Below are 19,575 nucleotides of genomic sequence, written 5' to 3'. Positions count from 1 at the left end.
CAAAATGAGGCACGCTGCATAGTGCGGCGATCCAAGGCCTACAGGGTCCACGAGGGAGAATTGTATAAAAAAGCGCTACCAGAGTCCTTCAACGGTGCATCTCCAAAGAGGAAGGGCGGAACCTTTTGGTAGAAATTCATGCCGGACTCGGCGGTCATCATGCCGCAGCCTGGGCTCTTGTAAGCAAGGCCTTCCGTACAGGATTCTATTGGCCAACGGCCCGGGCAGACGCATAGGACTTGGTCCAACCTTGCGCCGGTTGCCAGCTCTTTGCAAATCAAAGCCACATGCCACCCACCACCCTCCGAACAATCCCCATTACATGGCCCTTCGTGGTCTGGGGGCTTGACATGGTTGGACCCCTTAAAGGGGGAACCCACAAGAAAAAATACTTATTGGTCATGGTGGATAAATTCACCAAATGGATAGAGGCCAAACCGGTTAAAACAGCCGAATCCGGACCGGTGATAGATTTCATATCCGGTGTTGTACACCGTTACGGCGTCCCCCACAGCATCATAACTGATAGCACCACGAACTTCACGGCCGACGAGGTAAAACTCTGGTGCAGTAAAATGGGCATCAAGCTCGACTATGCTTTAGTCTATCACCCACAAACCAACGGTCAAGTCGAACGAGCAAATGGTCTTATAATGAGAGGCATTAAACCCAGATTAGTGCGCTCCTTAACGGAGTCTGACATGCACTGGGTAGAGGAGCTCGACTCTGTACTCTGGGGGCTACGGACCACGCCAAATCGTAGTACCGGATACACACGGTTTTTTATGGTGTACGGCGCAGAGGCAGTCCTGCCCTGTGACATAATTCATGACTCACCTTGAGTGCGCATGTACGAATAAAGAGAAGCCGAGCTCGATCGGAAGGACAGTCTGGATACCTTGGAGGAAGAGCGCGACGTAGCCAAAGCCCGTTCCGCATTTTACCAGCAACAGGCTCGCAGATACCAAAGCAGAGAAGTACGGGCCAAAACATATAATGTTGGCGAACTAGTTCTTCGGCTGCCGGATAAGAAAAAATAACAAGCTAGAGCCCAAATGGGAAGGTCCCTTCATCATCGACCAAGTTCTGACCGGAGGAGCATACCGACTGCGGGATGCATCGACTAGTCGACTCGAGCTGAACCCATGGAACGCAGCCAGGCTCCGAAGATTCTACGCCTAGCACTAGACTTTATGTTAGTCCCCTCCCTTTGTCCATTTTCTGCATATGCGTCATCTGTCTTGTTTCCCTTTCTTTCTTTTATTTCTCTAGGCCTCCAAGGGTCACCTTGTGCCTCACTTGTACATTATAGATATGCTAGCCGCACTCTATACACCTGGGGGGCTTCTTTCACAGAAGCTTAAATTATTCACCTGGGCATCCCGCCCAACACATGCGTTATACTTCCTCATGTACCTTTTTTCACCATTATATGCATCGATATGACTTAAGTTTTGGCCAAGCTGGGTTGCCTGGCTCTTGTATTTATGCCCTAGGTTCCCGTTAATTCGGCTATGGCATAAGGGGAGCACCTCTGCGATTGTTACCACCGGGTCAGCCGGACATGTACCTCAGACTGGGTGAAGCCGAAAGCTAGCGTTCTTAAGAGAATATTCGGTCGGTGAACAAAAGATGACTTTTATTTATTATCCATATCTGCCCCCACATGTTTTTTCTGCGCTTCTTGTCATAGTCCGGACATGCACTTTAGGGCATGCCTACCCAGGGAAAGGAACCCTTAACGGAACTATTCTCTCTGGAAGATGTTTCTTACTACCTATGTAATATAACATAACTAGTTGGGAACTTGTCTGATAAAGCACTAATGACCCCTACGCCTGGTCACCACACATGCCCCGGTTCTTACATAACCTAAAGGGTATTCGGATACACTCCGGACTGTCGGGTCCCGAGGTTGAAGCGAAAAGGTCCGCCACGACAAGAGATCTACAATCCGGCTAGAAGGCATCATACATGTCACTTTAAAATTACATAGTCTATTTGACTGGTTGAATTCCTCTTCAATGCCATCCAATAGGCTATCTAGTCTATAGTCCTGTTGGGAATACTTTGCGGCCAATTCTACTTGGCCGTACACTAAACTGACAGGGATCTCCTTGCCATCAGGCCCCACAGGTCCGACTTCGTCCATGTAGTTCGGGTCAGCCTTCGTGTATCGTGTCTTCACCATTGCCCAGGCTTCCCTGGCACCCTGACGGCAGGCCGATATGTTCCATAATCGGAAGCGCCACTGTGCTCCCTTCAGGCTTTCTGTAAGCTCTCCAAGGCCTTCAGGTATGGAGACGGATAGCCACAAGTCCTGGGCGACGCCTTGCATCACCTGCCGAACTCGTTCGTGCAACTACGAGAGCTCGGGAAGAAGATCACCCGTCGAACCAGGCATCTCTTCGGCAGGACGACCTGTAAGCATACCTACAAACATAACTCTGTCAGTCAGCTTCCTCGCCGAACTCTTTTTCCAAAATTTGTTCAAGCACTTACTAAATATGCCGCGTCGAAGCCGCCGATTCTCCTTAATAGAGTCCGACAGTTGGGCACGAACATCTTTTAGTTCCATGCCTAGCTTGGTGTTGGCATCTTGGAGATCATTCTTCTCCTGCCTCACCCTCGTCAGCACGCTCTCACCGGCCTTCAGCTGGCGTATGAGCTGTTGCTTATCTGGATTTACTCCAGCGTCATCTGCAATTTTATCGTCAGATCTGCATATACGCCGCACTCTAATACGATACTTATCATTCGAAGGATATGTTACCAGAGGGGGTCTTTTTGGGCTCCCCCGCTGTGGCTAGTGCGGCCTGAAGTTGGGCTTTGCACTCTTCCAGCTCCTGGGACAGTTGAGTATTCTTTTCTGTAAGAACCTGCATAACAAATGATCCTTAAATCAGTTATCCTAACTGTTTCAAGTCTCAGGGGCTACTGATATGTATAATCATCAAATTTTCTCACCCGTATGTCTTTACATACTGCTCCGTGGCTCTGGCTAGACCATTTTGAGTGGCACGGAGGTGCGCGTCTCCCGAGTTGAAGGCATCCAATGCCTCTTGGGAGAAACAAGCGTCACGAAGAACAGTCCAGTGACGCCTGTGGTTCATGGCACTTTCCAACTCGAAATGGGTGGCGGACAGTTTATCTGCATCCTCTGTCGGAGGAGCACCCGGTGCACGCCTTGTATTCGTTCCCGCCTCTGAATCCGGCCTTGGAGCCTGGCTTGTGGAGGCGCGATTGATAGCCTCTCTGGGTATAGTCCGGTGAGCTCTCTTTTTCCTGAAAAGAAGGCATGGGCGTTAATATGCCTCCGCAAATAATGTCTTGCAATAAAGACGGCGCGCCGTACCGCTGCGCCGGTGCCTCAATCCGGATTGCAGATCTTTTCAGCCTGCCTGCCCTTGCGGCCCCTTGTTGGCTAGTTGCCACAGGCTCGACCTTCTGCCCCGAGGACCTCCCCTGCAAAACACGGCTGTTATACGGCAATCAAAAAGCGCAAGGACGGATCCCTTTTTACGTGCTGGGACTTCGGTCTCAGTCACCTATGAGGCTGGAACTAGCCCAGGGTAATCGCCCGTAATGGCCACCAAGGCGTTGTCATTACTCCATTGGTAAAATACCCCGTTGATCAGCTCCACAGATATGTTCGGATCCTCCTGGGAGGCCGGGTCAAGGGACCGTCCAGGGTCCTCGGGTTGTGGAGGAGGGCTGTTTATCTCCTTTACTGCCTGGCGCAGCTCTTGCGATAAAATCGCTAGAATAAATACTTAACTACGGGAATACGAAATGGATGGGCAATAAAAAGTCTCCGCTTACCCAGCCCAGAGGATTGTACATAGAAAACCCGCCCTGCGGGTTAACACGAAGGAATTCCTCCTCTTCTCCCTTGTACAAAGTGGATAAGATCTTTATTAGATCGGCAGCTGATCCCTGCCCTTTGCGGCTATGGTGGGTGGCGTCATCCTCCCCATTGAAATCCCACATGGGGTGGCCTCTATACTAAAGCGGCTGCACCCCCTGCATGATGCATGTGGCCATGACCTCGATCATGGTCAATGCGGATCGAGCTAAAAAACTTATCCGGCTCATCAGGTAAAGAATGTCCCTGTCATCTTCCTCCAGGGAGCTCCGTGGACGCTAGCTCTGGCGCTTCTTCAAAGGGGCGTTGTCGAACTCCGGAAGGCCGATCCGAATAGGGTCCGAGAGGGGGACATCTTCTATATAAAACCATTCTGAAGGCCAGTCTTTGGACGTCTTCTTCGGGGTCCCGGACAGGTATCCGGTCCCGACAATACGCCACACTTCGGCTCCGCCCACTTGATATATTGATCCCTTCTTAGAACGGGGCACAAGGCAGAACAGCTTCTTCCATAGAGTGAAATGTGCCTCACAGCCCAAAAATAAGTCGCAAAGGGGTACGAATCCCGTGATATGCAGCAGGGAGGCAGGCGTAAGGTTGTGCAACTGGAGGCCGTAGAACTCCAGAAGCCCCCGGAGAAATGGATGAATTGGGAATCTGAGCCCTCTTACCAAATAAGGGACAAGGCATACCCGCTCTCCCTTGGAGGGATTGGGACGGCTCTCCGCTTGCTCTCCGCAATTGTAGGTGGCAAGCCAGGCTCGAACCGGGACCAGGTACGCTGGGGGAAGAAATCCCTTGGACTGGAGCATCACCGATTTGCTGTGCGGGATGGAACATCTCTCCCAATCTCCTAGTTTGGAGCTAGCGGTGCGAGAGGAGGAGCTGCATCGACTGGCCATGATGGAATGGATCTCTGTCGGGTGCGCTCCGATGAAGGCTCACCAAGGGGGGATGGTGTGATTTGGATCTGAATCCTCGTCTTTTTCAATAGGCAGCTCATTCACACAGCTAGGGGGTAAATATGAAAACACCCTGGCTCTTCACATTCGCTCGACACGTGGAAAGTGGCCATTATTGGGCGTGGAAGCCGAGGAGTACAAACATTCACAAGAAACCGGACATTATTTCGATGGGTACACAGAATTTGGAGAGGACACCGCCTTGCAATGCCGAAGACAATACTGCGCGCCGGACTCGTCGTCATTGAAGCCTGGTTCGGGGGCTACTGAGGGAGTCCTGTATTAGGGGGTCTCCGGACAGCCGGACTATCTCCATTGGCCGGACTGTTAGACTATGAAGATACAAGATTGAAGACTTCGTCTCATGTCCGGATGGGACTCTACTTGGCGTGGAAGGCAAGCTAGGAAATATGTATATGGATATCTCCTCCTTTGTAATCGACCTTGTGTAACCCTAACCCTCTCCGGTGTCTATATAAACCGAAGGGTTTTAGTCCATAGGACAACAATCACAACATACAATCATACCATAGGCTAGCTTCTAGGGTTTAGCCTCTCTGATCTCGTGGTAGATCTACTCTTGTACTACCCATATCATCAATATTAATCAAGCAGGACGTAGGGTTTTACCTCCATCAAGAGGGCCCGAACCTGGGTAAAACTTCGTGTCCCCTGCCTCATGTTACCATCTGGCCTAGACGCACAGTTCGGGACCCCCTACCCGAGATCCGCCGGTTTTGACACCGACGGACGGCCCAAAGAATGTCATGCAGCTGCGTCTCCGACCCGCCCAGGACAAAAAGCCCATTTTCTGTCATGATTTTTTGTCATAGAAGTAGGAGCCCACCACAGCTATGATGATACTGGGTTTTTTCACAATTATCGTCATAGAAGTGTCATATGTATGTCAGAAAAAAATTTCGTTCGGCCCAAAATGTCAAGGATGTGTCTTTTTTTGTAGTGCCTCAGGTTCAACTGTCATCGATCTCATCCATGGCCCCGCCGCTGATCTCCTCTGGCTCGCTGTCAAGAATTTTCCATCCTACATCGCTATCGAGCCCCCTTTGTCATTTCTGAAGGACACGTTATGTGACGCTGGCTTGGGATCCACATCTTCGAAGTCAGACCTCATCAACGGCGACCACGAGGAGGGCACCCTATCCGGCTCTTCCAAGGGGAAAGAGCCCGTATGCGATATCAGGGAGGGCACCCTACAGCCATGCTCTTCCAAGGGGAAGGAGCCCATCTGCGACAACATGGAGCGCATCCAGGGTCCTTGCTCTTCCTGCGGGAACGAGCCCATCTGTGACAAGTGAGGAAACCCATGTTTTGTTTTGCCGTGCCTCTTCACAGGGGGACCCACAATTTGTTTTGTCGAGTACCTTTTGTAGTGTAGTGAGAATATGTCCTGTTTTAATTGCTATATTTGGTTGTTTGTAGTATGCCTTGTTTATTTCAGTTGTTCACAATGTGATGCTCTATATGTGCAATTATTTATTATGCAGTACATTTCATCAATCCAGTCTTAAACATACCGATAGGAATGCATATATTTGCTTGCTGTTAAGCCTGTTATAGCTAGCATATGCCTCTTTTTTTTATTGTTCGGTTGTTTGTAGTTAGCATATGTCCAGTTTCAAATGCTATCTTTGGTTGTTCGTAGTATGCCTTGTTTATTCCAGTTATTCACAACGTGATGTTCTATATGTGCAAGTATGAACTGTGCAGTTCAATTTCATCAATACTAGTTTCAACAATACCACTATGAATGACTACATTTGGTTGTTGCATCTTGTAGTTAACACGCCTTTCCATTTTTATTTAACAATAACCAGTGTACTTAGACCGACACAATACCAGCTTTAATGACTATTTGCTTGTTGTTAAATGTTAGGCCTGTTGCATTTAACACACATTTCCACTTGTTTTGCTTTACTAGCGTGCTTAAACCTGCACACTGAAGCTATCTTTTGCAGATTATTTTGTCTGCCATGGATAATTTTGGTTGATGTTTAGCCTGTTGTGCTTAACATGCCTCTCGATGCACCTACACAGGACAATTTTGGGAACGACTGATGTTTTCCATCGAGGTTAGTTTCATCCCACGACTTATATATACTCACTGTTCAGGATATCGGTAGCTGGTACCACATAGGCTAGAGGCTGATAAGGGACTAATCGGTGAATCATACTATTAACTGAATATATCTGTAACCCATTTATCATTAGGTTAACTAGGGCCATATGGCATATATCTAAGGCTGCATAGCAAGATGCACTGTACTTAATGTCTAAATATGCAATCCTAGGCTACATAGCAACAAGGAAGAGTGTTATCTTAATGTTCTGATGATGTCTAGATATACATAGAAGAGCAGCAGCAACAGCAACAACAACACAACCATGTTTGGATACTCAACTTGGCTAGATGTTAGAGTTAGTTTCTAGCTCATGACTAACCCTTAACTAACTCCATCGAAAGAGGTGCTTGGATGACAGGGTTAGATTGACAATAAATGCACTAGGAGAACTAGCTCCAATTAGCACCTCTTGGGTTGGACAGTTTTTTTGGGTGGGTTAGATACAACTAGCTGAAACTAGCCCTCATGTTTGGATATACTTTAGGGCTATTTGAGCCCTAACTAGCTCAAACTAACTCTAACCCATGGATACAGGAGCTGTTAATCAACCAATAATTCGTAAGAATGCATTAAACTCCTTCCGGCCCATAATATAAGATGTTAATTCATCCAATATGTGAGTATATTGGATGTTATAAGATATTATAAAAGAGTGTTGTGCTACATCATTGTGCAATTGTTGTTTAGCTTCTAATATTAACTTGGTACTTTTAGGTACATATGTCATTGGTAAGGATCCGCGCTTCATCCCTTTCTGCGTATGGGGCAATGAGATATCGATGAACCATTAGCAAGTGAGGAAGCTGATAAATATTGTTAGTAAAATGGGTCAAAAGATGGCAATTAAAGAGGTAATATCACAGGTGGTGCTTAAACTTGTCACCGATGTTCACTTTAGTGCCTGAAGTTGAGAAATACATCGAACTGGTTTCAAAACTTGGCACGAGCATGCAAATACAGTGCTAATCCTATTAATAGACGTGTTTTTACGCTGATGTGGCACCGTAGTTCGCTTAGCATGAACAGACAACCTCACCCTAGGAAAGAACTACTGGCCAGTATGCCATACGTTTTCTCGTTCGTGTTAATGAAAACATATCCTTTTTCTTAGAGTAATGAAAACATTTCCTATTTTTTTAGATAAGAAAGAAGAGACACGTACGTGGGTTTTAATCGGCTCAGCAGTGCAGCCCAGTTTGCGCATCTTAGTTTCATTTAGAAATTTGTAAAAAAAATTGTAAATTATAATCACAGTAATAAAAATATTCACATATTTGTTTTAAACATATCCTATAAATAAAATGGTATTTCTGATTATAAAAATGGTTGTACAATTTAGAATTATATAAATATTTTCTATACTACAATTCATGAATACTATTTTAACTACATAAACCTTTTAATAGTTACATGTACATTTTTACAATTCATATTGTTTAAGAATTTTTCAACAATGTAAAATGTTCATAAATATGCAAAATTTAAAATTTCAGTTTATGAAGAATATTCACTCCTGACTATATTTCATATTGTTTAAGAAAGTTATACACATGTTTCTCGCAAAAAAAGAAAGTTATACACATGTGAATATTAATATAAATGTTTCTACTTATAACATTTTTTTCATTTAAGCATAAGCCAAGCATGCATAATCTTTTGGAATTTACTCAATAAATTAAGTTTTTTATAATTATTTTTGCATATACTAAACAATTTAGAAAATTTATTTACTAAAAGCTTTAACTATAAATCACATGTAAATAGCTGACTATTTTTTTAAATTACATGAACATTTTAGTTATTTAATTTATATATATTTATAAAAAAATTGAAGCACAAATTTGAAATGTTTTTTTATTACTGTGATTATAACTTACAAACTTTTTTACAAATTTCTAAATCAAACTAACATGCGCAAACTGGGCTGCACTGTAGCAGGCCATTAAACCCACGAACGTGTTTCTTTATCTAACAAAATAGGAAATGTTTTCATTATTCTAAAAAAAGATCTATTTTCATTAACGTGCACGAGAAAACATATGGCGTACTGGCCAGCAGTTCCAGTTTGCTAGGGTGAGGTTGTCTGTGCATGCTAAGCGAACTACGGTGCCACATCAGCGTAAAGACGTCTACTAATAGGATTAGCACTGTATTTGCACGCTGATGCCAATTTTTGAAACCAGTTTGGTGTATTTTTCAACTTCAGGCACTAAGGTGAACATCGGTGGCACGTTTAAGCACCACCTGTGATATTACCTCGCAATTAAACTATTTGTTCACACTTTATCCAAGACAACATCAAACTACAAGATGGTAAGTAAGAACTATGCAGCCTTCTTTTTACTGCCCATAATGAGTTATGTTAGATGACAATGTTTGAATCTTTTTCCTTTGCAGTGGTTCCCAAAGCAGTTTACTCAAGATTACCTCTCAAACTACATGATTGGTGGGCATGCAAAGGTTAAAGTATTTCTACCAGAACACGATGATTATCTAGATGTTTTCACGAAGACCATGAAGGATGGATGGCCGGCCATCACAAGGGGTTGGACTAGAGTCTGTGTGCCTTCTGCATGGAGGAGGGCACAATATGGGCATTCCGCTTCACCTTGTTCAGCAACTAGAATGTATTTCGCCTCTTTCTTTACCGTCTTTAATAGTACAAGTATACAACTGTGGTTCATCATTCTTTCTTTGGTTCTTATGTAATTCATGAACATATGTACCTATGAATCGAATAATGCATTGGTTGTTTGAACCTGATGGATATGAATAAATAACATACATTCAAATTCAAATCTGGTACAATTTGAAATAGCAACAATTAAATTACGGTGAAATCATGCTCTCCAGGTGATTACGGCACACACGGTTGGTAAAACACAAACATTTGTGATATACACCATAATCTGACACGGTTCACAGAGAGGAAACGTGTGCAAGCATGCACACAGTTTCTGTTTACAAAGCATGTGCGTTGTCAAACAATATCACAAAACGGTGCGGGCAAACTAAAAGTTTGTGATAGTTGCCTTATCGTACACGATTCACAACCATGAACTGTTTTTGATGAAGTATGCATTGTAAACGTTGCACCACAGAATAGCGTGTGCGATAGTTGTCGTGTACGACGATGTTACGACGGTCTGACGTTTCATAATCCTGTCCGACACTCGTACGACGATTAGCTAATCTTCTTAACTAGTTATCACATACGGTTTGGGAAAAGCGAATGTGTGTGATTGTCTGCTTATCATACACATTCTATAATAGTGAACCATTTGTGATGGGCCGCGCATCATAAACGTAGCACCACAGAATACCGACTGTGATGGCAATGCAAGCACAAACAAGTAGGAGTATTGTATATGCATCTTGGCTCCCTATCCCCTACGGTTTCTGGGTCATGTGGGAAGGACCCCCCATTGCCCACACTCACTTGGCGACGGTTTCCAAATGACATCGTGGAAAGGGGTTAAAAACCGTTTGTATAGCACCTCGTTGTACCAGTGTGTTTTCGCTCATCCCTGCACTGCAATCAGGAAGTAAACGTACGAATCAGCTTCCTTTAGATTGTGTTGGTCATTCTACCTAGTTACTACCAATGTAGGAATACCTGGAGCACGGGTGGTTAGACGACGACGGATAGGAATAGCCATCTCATTTTGTGTAGTTCTACTGAAACTGAGGTGTGTACTTCTGATTGCACAAATAGAAACGATATGGAGACAAACATCCCTCTTTACGCAAATATGAAATATGGTTAGTTAAGCAGTGGCAGTTATTTGCAGTGGCATATGATTAACATCATCATCTATTGTGTTATAATTGCCACTACATTGACAATATGAAAAAGTGCCATTAAGTAAGCAGTAGCATCACATCACATAAACACTGCCACTAGATTAACATGCAAAATAATAGCATTAGTATTACTGTCATGAGAGTTGCACATGGTCAGTAAATGTGCAATCAAATTTGTGTAGTTCCACCGGGATGAAGCAATGTTAGCGGTGTGAGATTTAAGTGTAACTGTAGAAACACAATTCATGGCAAATAAAGCAAGACGGAAGCACTTCATAAAATGGTGGTGTCATTTCTTTAATTTACCGATAGCATTGCTTAATAGTGACATTAGGTGTCATTTCTTCATGCTTCATGTGATTTTACATTAACGGTAGCGATAAGGGCATAGTGACAGCAGGGGCATAAAGTGGTGATATGTGGTTGCCAAGAGCGGTAAACATTCAGGAAACATGTCTGCATTTGTTGCATTTTTTATCTCCTCGGCTACCTTTTCCTATGTGAGCACAAGAAATCTAGACCTGCTCTTTCTCATTTGCGTTGCCCCCCAACACCCCTCACTTTCTTTCCTTTTTCGACCAAGAGACAAGTCCACTTCCCCCACCCTTCGCCATCCACCAGGCTGTCTTCGCCTTTTCAACCAAGAGACCGGTTGGGTAGCCAGTATCTACTACTTTCCCCCATTTCCTCTTAGAACCAAGTCCTAGGTTCATGCTACAACTTTCCCACTTTCTTCCCTGTTTGAACCAACTCTTAGATTTGACTGTGTGAACTAGCTTTACCTCTAATAATAGTAAAATTCTAGGTGGCTTTCGAACAGCCGATGGAAGTAGAAAAAGATCCACATGCAGCCACATGGGGACCTAGGCAGTAGAGCAAGGCCGGTTTTGAAGGAATATATACCTGAGGGTCGTCGGGATGTGGAAAAGACGGCGTCGGGAGGCCACATCTTGGCCACAATACCACAGGGGGAAGAAGGGGTTGGAGGCCCTCCCGATCATGCGTTGTCTCAGAGAGAACGACACGACCATTGATCGGGCCGCGCGGACAACCGTTGGTCTCCTCCCTCACCGCCAAGGACCACGTGAACGATGCACCTACACCCCTGCCCTGGCCAAGGTGGTCCAGCTGGATTTGTGACCAGCGGTGAGCAGAGAGAGAGAGTGTGGCCATCTATGTCTTGTTTAGATTTGGAGGGCATGAGAGAGAGTGAAAGAGAGGAACACCTAGTAAAGCAAGCGCCGAGGCTCCTGCTTATATATATAGTGGAGTGATTTTGTTGTAGCAACCGTTATTAATTTGAATACACGTGAACCACTATTTTCATTTAAAGTTCAAGTAAAAATAAAACATGATCAATAATGTGCCATCGCTTCTAGATCTAACCATCAAATCACCACGTCCAGGACGCACTATGTACTGTATCATTCACGTGTGGCCCCCAACCCTCGATGAAGTTGAAAACTAGCCAAGTCAAAATGTCAATTGGGATGCCTCTTTGTAAACAAATGCGCTCCTAGCTTAAAAATTGTGCTCCTACGTGTACCCGCGAGTGGGTGTGAGAGAACTAGTGCATGCGTGCACTACTTCTCTTCGTGAGAGTACAATATACTACGCCTAAAGAACATTCTCCAGAAGAGTAGTAGTATAAGTGTGTCATGTGTGAGTTAAAATAAAAGGTGTGCAACGTCTTTTATTTTTTAGAAGTTCTGAGGGTAGGGTGTGAAGAGCACATATGTGTGTGACATCTACCTACAGATAGACGGTGGGTGCGAGAGGACCCGGGAGAGTCATGACTTGTGAGGGTGCATGTGTGCGTGAGAAAGAGGGGGCATGCATGTATCAATGCAATGCATGTGTCCGTAAATCATATCTGACAAATGTTCGCCACAAGCCGTTTCCCGACGAACGCCGAAAGAACCGTTAGATCGGCATCCGCAGTGTCAGTTTTGCCATGGCATTTAACAGAACAACCAGTCCTCCGACACATAAATCTTCCACCTGAGTGTTAGCAACTGTCGTATGCTACTCCCTCCATTCCAAAATGTAGTGCATATAGCTTTATTGAAAATTCGAACCTCGCAAACTTTTACTGAGTTTTCGTATACCAAAATGCACATATAGAATACCCAATATATCTCATTTCATTCATCTTCAAGAGGTAACTATAGAGATGGGGGAGTGTACAAAGAAAGACCGTTGTATCACTTGCAATAATTTCAACCATCCTTCGGTGTGGAGGAATATCATAGGAATTCTATATGATATGATTTTTATAGGAATGTTTCCTTAGACCCAATTTGTTCCTAGGAATAGATTCGTATACTCTAGATTTAAAGGAAAATAAACATGATATGATATTTGTAGCTTTAGAGCCACTTTGTTCATATGAATGGATTCCTATACTCCGCCAATTTCAAAGGAAAATAAACATTATCCTAGATTCAATAGAAAAATTCCTATGATGTGAACCAAATGACATATCTTTTCCAATCCCTCCTCATAGGAATTGAGATACATGTCATCTCTAGATTCAATAGAAAAGTTTCTATCATGTGAACCAAACGACATATCTTTTCCAATCCCTACTCATAGGAATTGAGATACATGTCAACTCTTTCCCTACAACTTCCATATATACATCTTCTATTACTAAATAGCTAGTACAACCCACTAGCTTTTTTCTGGACATGCAACTATGGCACATGAACACGTCATGCATGCAAGTCATAAATCACATTGTTTATGTACTCTATGCATGAAAGCACCACATCATCAATTCATGCATGTTACTCGTAAGTTATTTTTTGCATTAGATTTTGTATTGAAATATATGTGTTGGTCACGTGCACACATATGTAGTTCACATTCACATTTTTGTTAGAAATGTCATTCTTTTAACTGCAATTCATTTGTCCTCTTTCTATTACATTTTCATTTAAAGCATACATTCACTTCCCATTAGTTATAGATGTTTTTGGAGGAACATTTATGCATTATTTTGAGTAGAAAATTTCACGCTGCCACGGGTATATCAAAATGCGGGGCCCATGCGTCATTGCCTTTTGGTCGAACCTATGTCCACAATTTTTTGTACATATATCTCCACTGCTCCCCGAACCCAAAATCCCGTAAAACCGAGCGGCCCACCCATATTAAGGCGTTGACTCCAACTCAATCCCTCTACCATTTACTATGGTGTGGGCTCTACACGCTGTAGTACTCCTAGAAACCCTACGCGCCGCATGCATCATCTGTTTTCTTCATGAGGATGAGGGAGAAGCGGATTTGTTGTGGAGGCTCCTACCCTACGGCGCCCTAGGTAGCTGCCGCACACATCATTGATTTTCTTTTTTCTTTATGCTCTTGCACCCTAGAGTGAAATAATGGTTGATTCATCCGTCCATCTTTGTGATTTTACCCCTCATCTCTCATTTACTACTACTACTTAAGCGTTACAACCGAGGTGCCTCCAAGTCCAACAGCTGCTCCAAACTGTAATTTGGTGCATCGCATATGGAACAACTGGATGACCCACTTGGTTTTGCTCCTTGGTGAATCCCGACTATATTGATCTAAAACAGTATCCAGATTAGTAAAAATGAGGTGATTTTACCGAGCGGTGGGCAGGGGAGCATGGCTTGTCATGCGGTCCCACGTGTCATGATGTACCAAGCCGATGTGCGTCCCTATTGAGGCAGAAGAATGGCAGAAGCAATACGTGGTTTTATTGAAGGAGATGATGGAGAAGCGGATTCAGCGAAGTGTGAAATAACGGTTGCTTCGTCCGTCTGCGGGAAAGGTGTGGCTTTGTGATTTGACGTCTCATTGCTCATTACTACTATTGCGGCGCTATGACTGGGGTGCGTCCCCCTGTTGTTCTACACCATTATTTGGTGTATGATACGTGGACCCGGTTGCTATATGTCCCACATGTCAGCGAGAGGAAGTATAGCATTTATGAAAGCGAGCATCTCCACTCTTAGTACAGTACGACAGAGTAGTACAAGACACGACTTGGTTTTTGCTGCTTCGCGCAATCCATCGATACAAACCCCAACTAAAAAAGGCGAGGGCGGCTCTTTTCCCGCACGGTAGTGTCACGGCCAATATGCGATACTATCCTAAAGAGACTCGAAGGTCCCACCAAGGATAGAACCGCATATTGACATGCTTTTGCAAGTTGGATATCATTACATCAAACCATTGCATAATAGCTGGGGATACATACAAGGCACAAAAATGCCGCAAGAATACATCAAAACAACATACATAGAACAACATCCGACTACGGATGAATCACAAACAGAAGCTCAAACGACATCCACCCTGCTATCCCAGGCTCCCGACCAGGAACCTAACCCAAGATCTACGAAGAAGAAGAACTCCAAAACATGCAAATGTCGCTCTCGCGTCATAATCATCGCATTACCTATACCTGCAACTGTTGGTGTAGTAATCTGTGAGCCACGAGGACTCAGTAATCCCATTACCATGGGTATCAAGACTAGCAAAGCTTAAAGGGGATGCAAAGGGTAAGGTGGTGAGGTTGCAGCAGCGACTAAGCAATGTATGGTGGCTAACTTACGAATACAAGAGTAAGATGAGAAACTACGCAAAACGGTCACAAACTAGTAATGATCAAGAAGTGATCCTGAACTACTTACGTTCAAACATAACCCAACCATGTTCTCCTCTCGAACTTCCCCGAAAGGAGACAGTCACGGTTACGCAACGCAGTTGGTGTATTTTAATTGAGCTTACTTCAAGTTCGCTCCAACCGGATATTAACAAATTCCCATCTGCCACATAATTGGGGGCACGACTCTCGAAAGTTTAAACCCTGTAGGGGTGTCCCAACTTAGCCCATGACAAGTTCATGATCCGCGGAGACAATCCTCCATCACCGGGCCCTCCGATCAGACTCGGAATCCCGGTGCACAAGACATTTCGACAATGGTAAAACAAAACCAACAAGACCAGTCGGTGCGTCGATACCCCGATAGGAGCCGCACGTATCTCGTTCTCAGGACAACACCATCTATGCAAAGTGGACGGTAGCCAAAATACCCTCGAGTTGCCCTGAGGTGGCACCGCCGACTGCTAGGTAGGTGGCCCAACACTCATGTGGAGCACTGGCCCGGGGGCTGCTACCTCTTGAGCATGCGTTGGTTTTCCCTCGAAGAGCAAAGGGTGATGCAGCAAAGTAGCGTAAGTATTTCCCTCAGTTTTTGAGAACCAAGGTATCAATCCCGTAGGAGACTACACGCAAGTCACCTAGTACCTGCACAAACAATCAAGAACCTTGCAACCAACACGATAAAGGGGTTGTCAATCCCTTCACGGCCACTTGCAAAAGTGAGATCTGAAAAAGATAATAAGATAAATATTTTTGTTGTATAGATTGAAAAGTACAGATTGAAAAATAAATAGTAAACTAGAATTATAGATCGGAAACTTATATGATGCAAAGTAGACCCGGGGGCCATAGTTTTCACTAGTGGCTTCTCTCAAGGTAGCATATATTATAGTGGGTGAACAAATTACTGCCGAGCAATTGATAGAAAAGTGCATAGTTATGAGAATATATAGGCACGATCATGAACATAGGCATCACGTCCATCTCAAGTAGACCGAAACAATTCTGCATCTACTACTATTACTCCACACATCGACCGCTATGCAGCATGCATCTAGAGTATTAAGTTCATAAGAACAGAGTAACGCATTAAGCAAGATGACATGATGTAGAGGGATAAACTCAAGCAATATGATATAAACCCCATCTTTTTATCCTTGATGGAAACAATACAATACGTGTCGGTTCCCTTTCTGTTACTGGGATCTAGCACCGCAAGATTGAACCCAAAGCTAAGCACTTCTCCCATTGCAAGAAAGATAAATCTAGTAGGCCAAACTCAACCGATAATTCGAAGAGACTTGTAAAGATATCAAATCATGCATATAAGAATTCAGAGAAGAATCAAATATTGTTCATAGATAATCTTGATCATAAACCCACAATTCATTGGATCTCAGCAAACACACCGCAAAAAAGTATTACATCGAATAGATCTCGAAGAACATCAAGGAGAACTTTGTATTGAGAACCAAAGAGAGAGAAGAAGCCATCTAGCTAATAACTATGGACCCGAAGGTCTGTGGTAAACTACTCACACATCATCGGAGAGGCTAGGGTGTTGATGTAGAAGCCCTCCGTGATCGAATCCCCCTCCGGCAGATCACCGGAAAAGGCCCCAAGATGGGATCTCACGGGTACAGAAGGTTGCGGCGATGGAAAAGTGGTTTCGTGGATCTCCTGGATGTTTTCAGGGTATAAGAGTATATATATAGGCGAAAGAAGTAGGTCGGTGGAGCTCTATGGGGCCCACGAGGGTGGGGGCGCGCCCCCTGCCTCGTGGAATCTTCGTAGACTTCCATCCTTGTACTCCAAGTCTCCCGGGTGGCGTTTGTTCCAAGAAAGATCCTCGTGAAGGTTTCGTTCCGTTTGGATTCCGTCTGATATTCCTTTTCTGCGAACACTGAAATAGGCAAAAAAACAACAATTTGCACTGGGCCTTCGGTTAATAGGTTATTCCCAAAAATAATATAAAAGTGCATATTAAAGCCCATTAAACATCCAAAACATATAATATAATAGCATGGAACAATCAAAATTATAGATACATTGGAGACGTATCAGGGGTCGGCAAGTCCCTATGCAAGTTTTACTTGTTATGAGGTAAATGGTAAAACCAATGTTGGGCCTTGCTGGAAGAGTTTTATTCAAAGCGAACTGTCAAGAGGGGCCCATAAACCCTCACATTGTTAGGGATGCAAAATCAAGGAACATAACACCGGTATGACGGAAACTAAGGCAGCAAGTGTGGAAAAAAAACCAGGCATAAGGCCGAGCCTTCCACCCTTTACCAAGTATATATATGCATTAATTAAATAAGATATATTGTGATATCCCAAGATATCCATTATAAGCATGTCCCAACATGGAACAACCTGCAACTAGCAATGCTATAAGAGGGGCTGGGAAAAACGGTAACATAGCCAAACAACGGTTTGCTAGGAAGGGTGAAAAGGTTAGAGGCTATCATGGCAATTTGGGAGGCTTGATAAACAAGTGTTAGGTAGCATGACATAGAGATAGCATCGAGACAACTAGCATAGCAGAGATAGTGGTGAGATCCAAGGTGACGGTCATCTTGCCTGAAATCCCGCTAAGAAGAAGAACAAGTCCATGAAGAAGATGAAGCCACGTAGACGAACGAATCCTCACAATCGCAACGGAACAGGAACTATCGAGAAGGAGCACAACCGGAAAGAAGAGAACAACAAGGTAAACACACAACACATAAACAAGACATGATGCTCAACCAAGTATGAGGCATTCCAAGGCTACATGAAGCTACTCATGGCAAGAGATGATGCATACAAGAGCAACACAACAAAGCAAGTTTAAATAAGGCCAGAAACAACATATAACAATTCCGGTGAGTCCTCATATGCAAATTTCGAAATTGGTTCAGATCTGATTACAACACCACGTTGAAGTTGTTAAACATCAAGTTAAAGTGCACCAAGATGATCTACACGGTTTTCTAGTCAAGTTAGATATAAAGTTCATTCAATTCGGAGCTACGGACTAGAAGATATGAGCAAAACAAGTTAAACAAGGCATTGAGGCAAATGCAAGCAAAAAACATCACAAACACTCCAAAAAATGTATGCAACAAGGTAACATGAAACTACATGCAAAACTAAGCAAGTTTCATATTGAGCATGCTCAAAACGGAGCAACGGTTCAACACATACACTCAATACAAGGTTCAAACACAATCTACCCAAAACAGCAACTAAGCACTTTGCAATTAAGGAAACAACATGCTACAGGAGTCATATGGGCATAAACATGATATACACTCAAAGTACAAACAACAAGCTTCAAATATCATTAAGGTTCTGGTTCATAGGCATGAAGATTAATCCAAGATGATCAATGCAAAAAGCAACTTAATAACACAGATTATGACTTAGTGAAGGCATACATGTGAGCAGGAATAACATGTTGACATGTTGAAGGCATGAAACAATGATGATATAGTGCAAGATCATGGCAAACAACTGCATGGAATTAAATTACAGGTTAAACATGGCAAAACATGATTACTAAGCATCTCCATATGACCCATAGATAAATGACAATCAACAAGACAAGATGCAACATGATATAAGCTGGTTCTCAGACTTAGAGGAAACAAGGAATGCAAAACATAACATTATGATGCCGACTTTGGAGGCACATAACAACAAGCATAACAACTTTAATAATCATGCAAAAGACATGGGCATGTAGTAGACATGATATAGTTCAATTTAGTCCATGAAGTTCATATGAATCATGGAGTATTACTAGGATACTTGCCAGAAGGAACATGTTGTTAACAGGATGATAGGTTTAGCATGATGGCAATTTGAGAGCAAGAAAGAGACAAGCTACAGCAAGTTATAAGGCAACCAAGGGCATGGAATCAAATTACACATAACAAAGAGCAAATAACATGAAGGCATCATATACATATGACTCAAGGACTAGTGGGAACCATCAAGACACGATTGAAAGTTGTAACAGTTTCAGCAAGTGTATAACAACAACAGCAGCAACAACAACAACAACAACAATATAGCATGTTTGCAAGCTTGGAACAGAGGTCATATGAAGTCCAAAATTATGAAACTTAGCATGAGGACAAAGTACTCATAGCATACTTCAAATCATGTAATTGGAGCA

This window comes from Triticum urartu, chromosome 6 (assembly GCF_003073215.2).
Source record: "Triticum urartu cultivar G1812 chromosome 6, Tu2.1, whole genome shotgun sequence".
NCBI classification, from domain to species: Eukaryota; Viridiplantae; Streptophyta; class Magnoliopsida; order Poales; family Poaceae; genus Triticum; species Triticum urartu.
Note: the sequence above shows the minus strand (reverse complement) of the source record.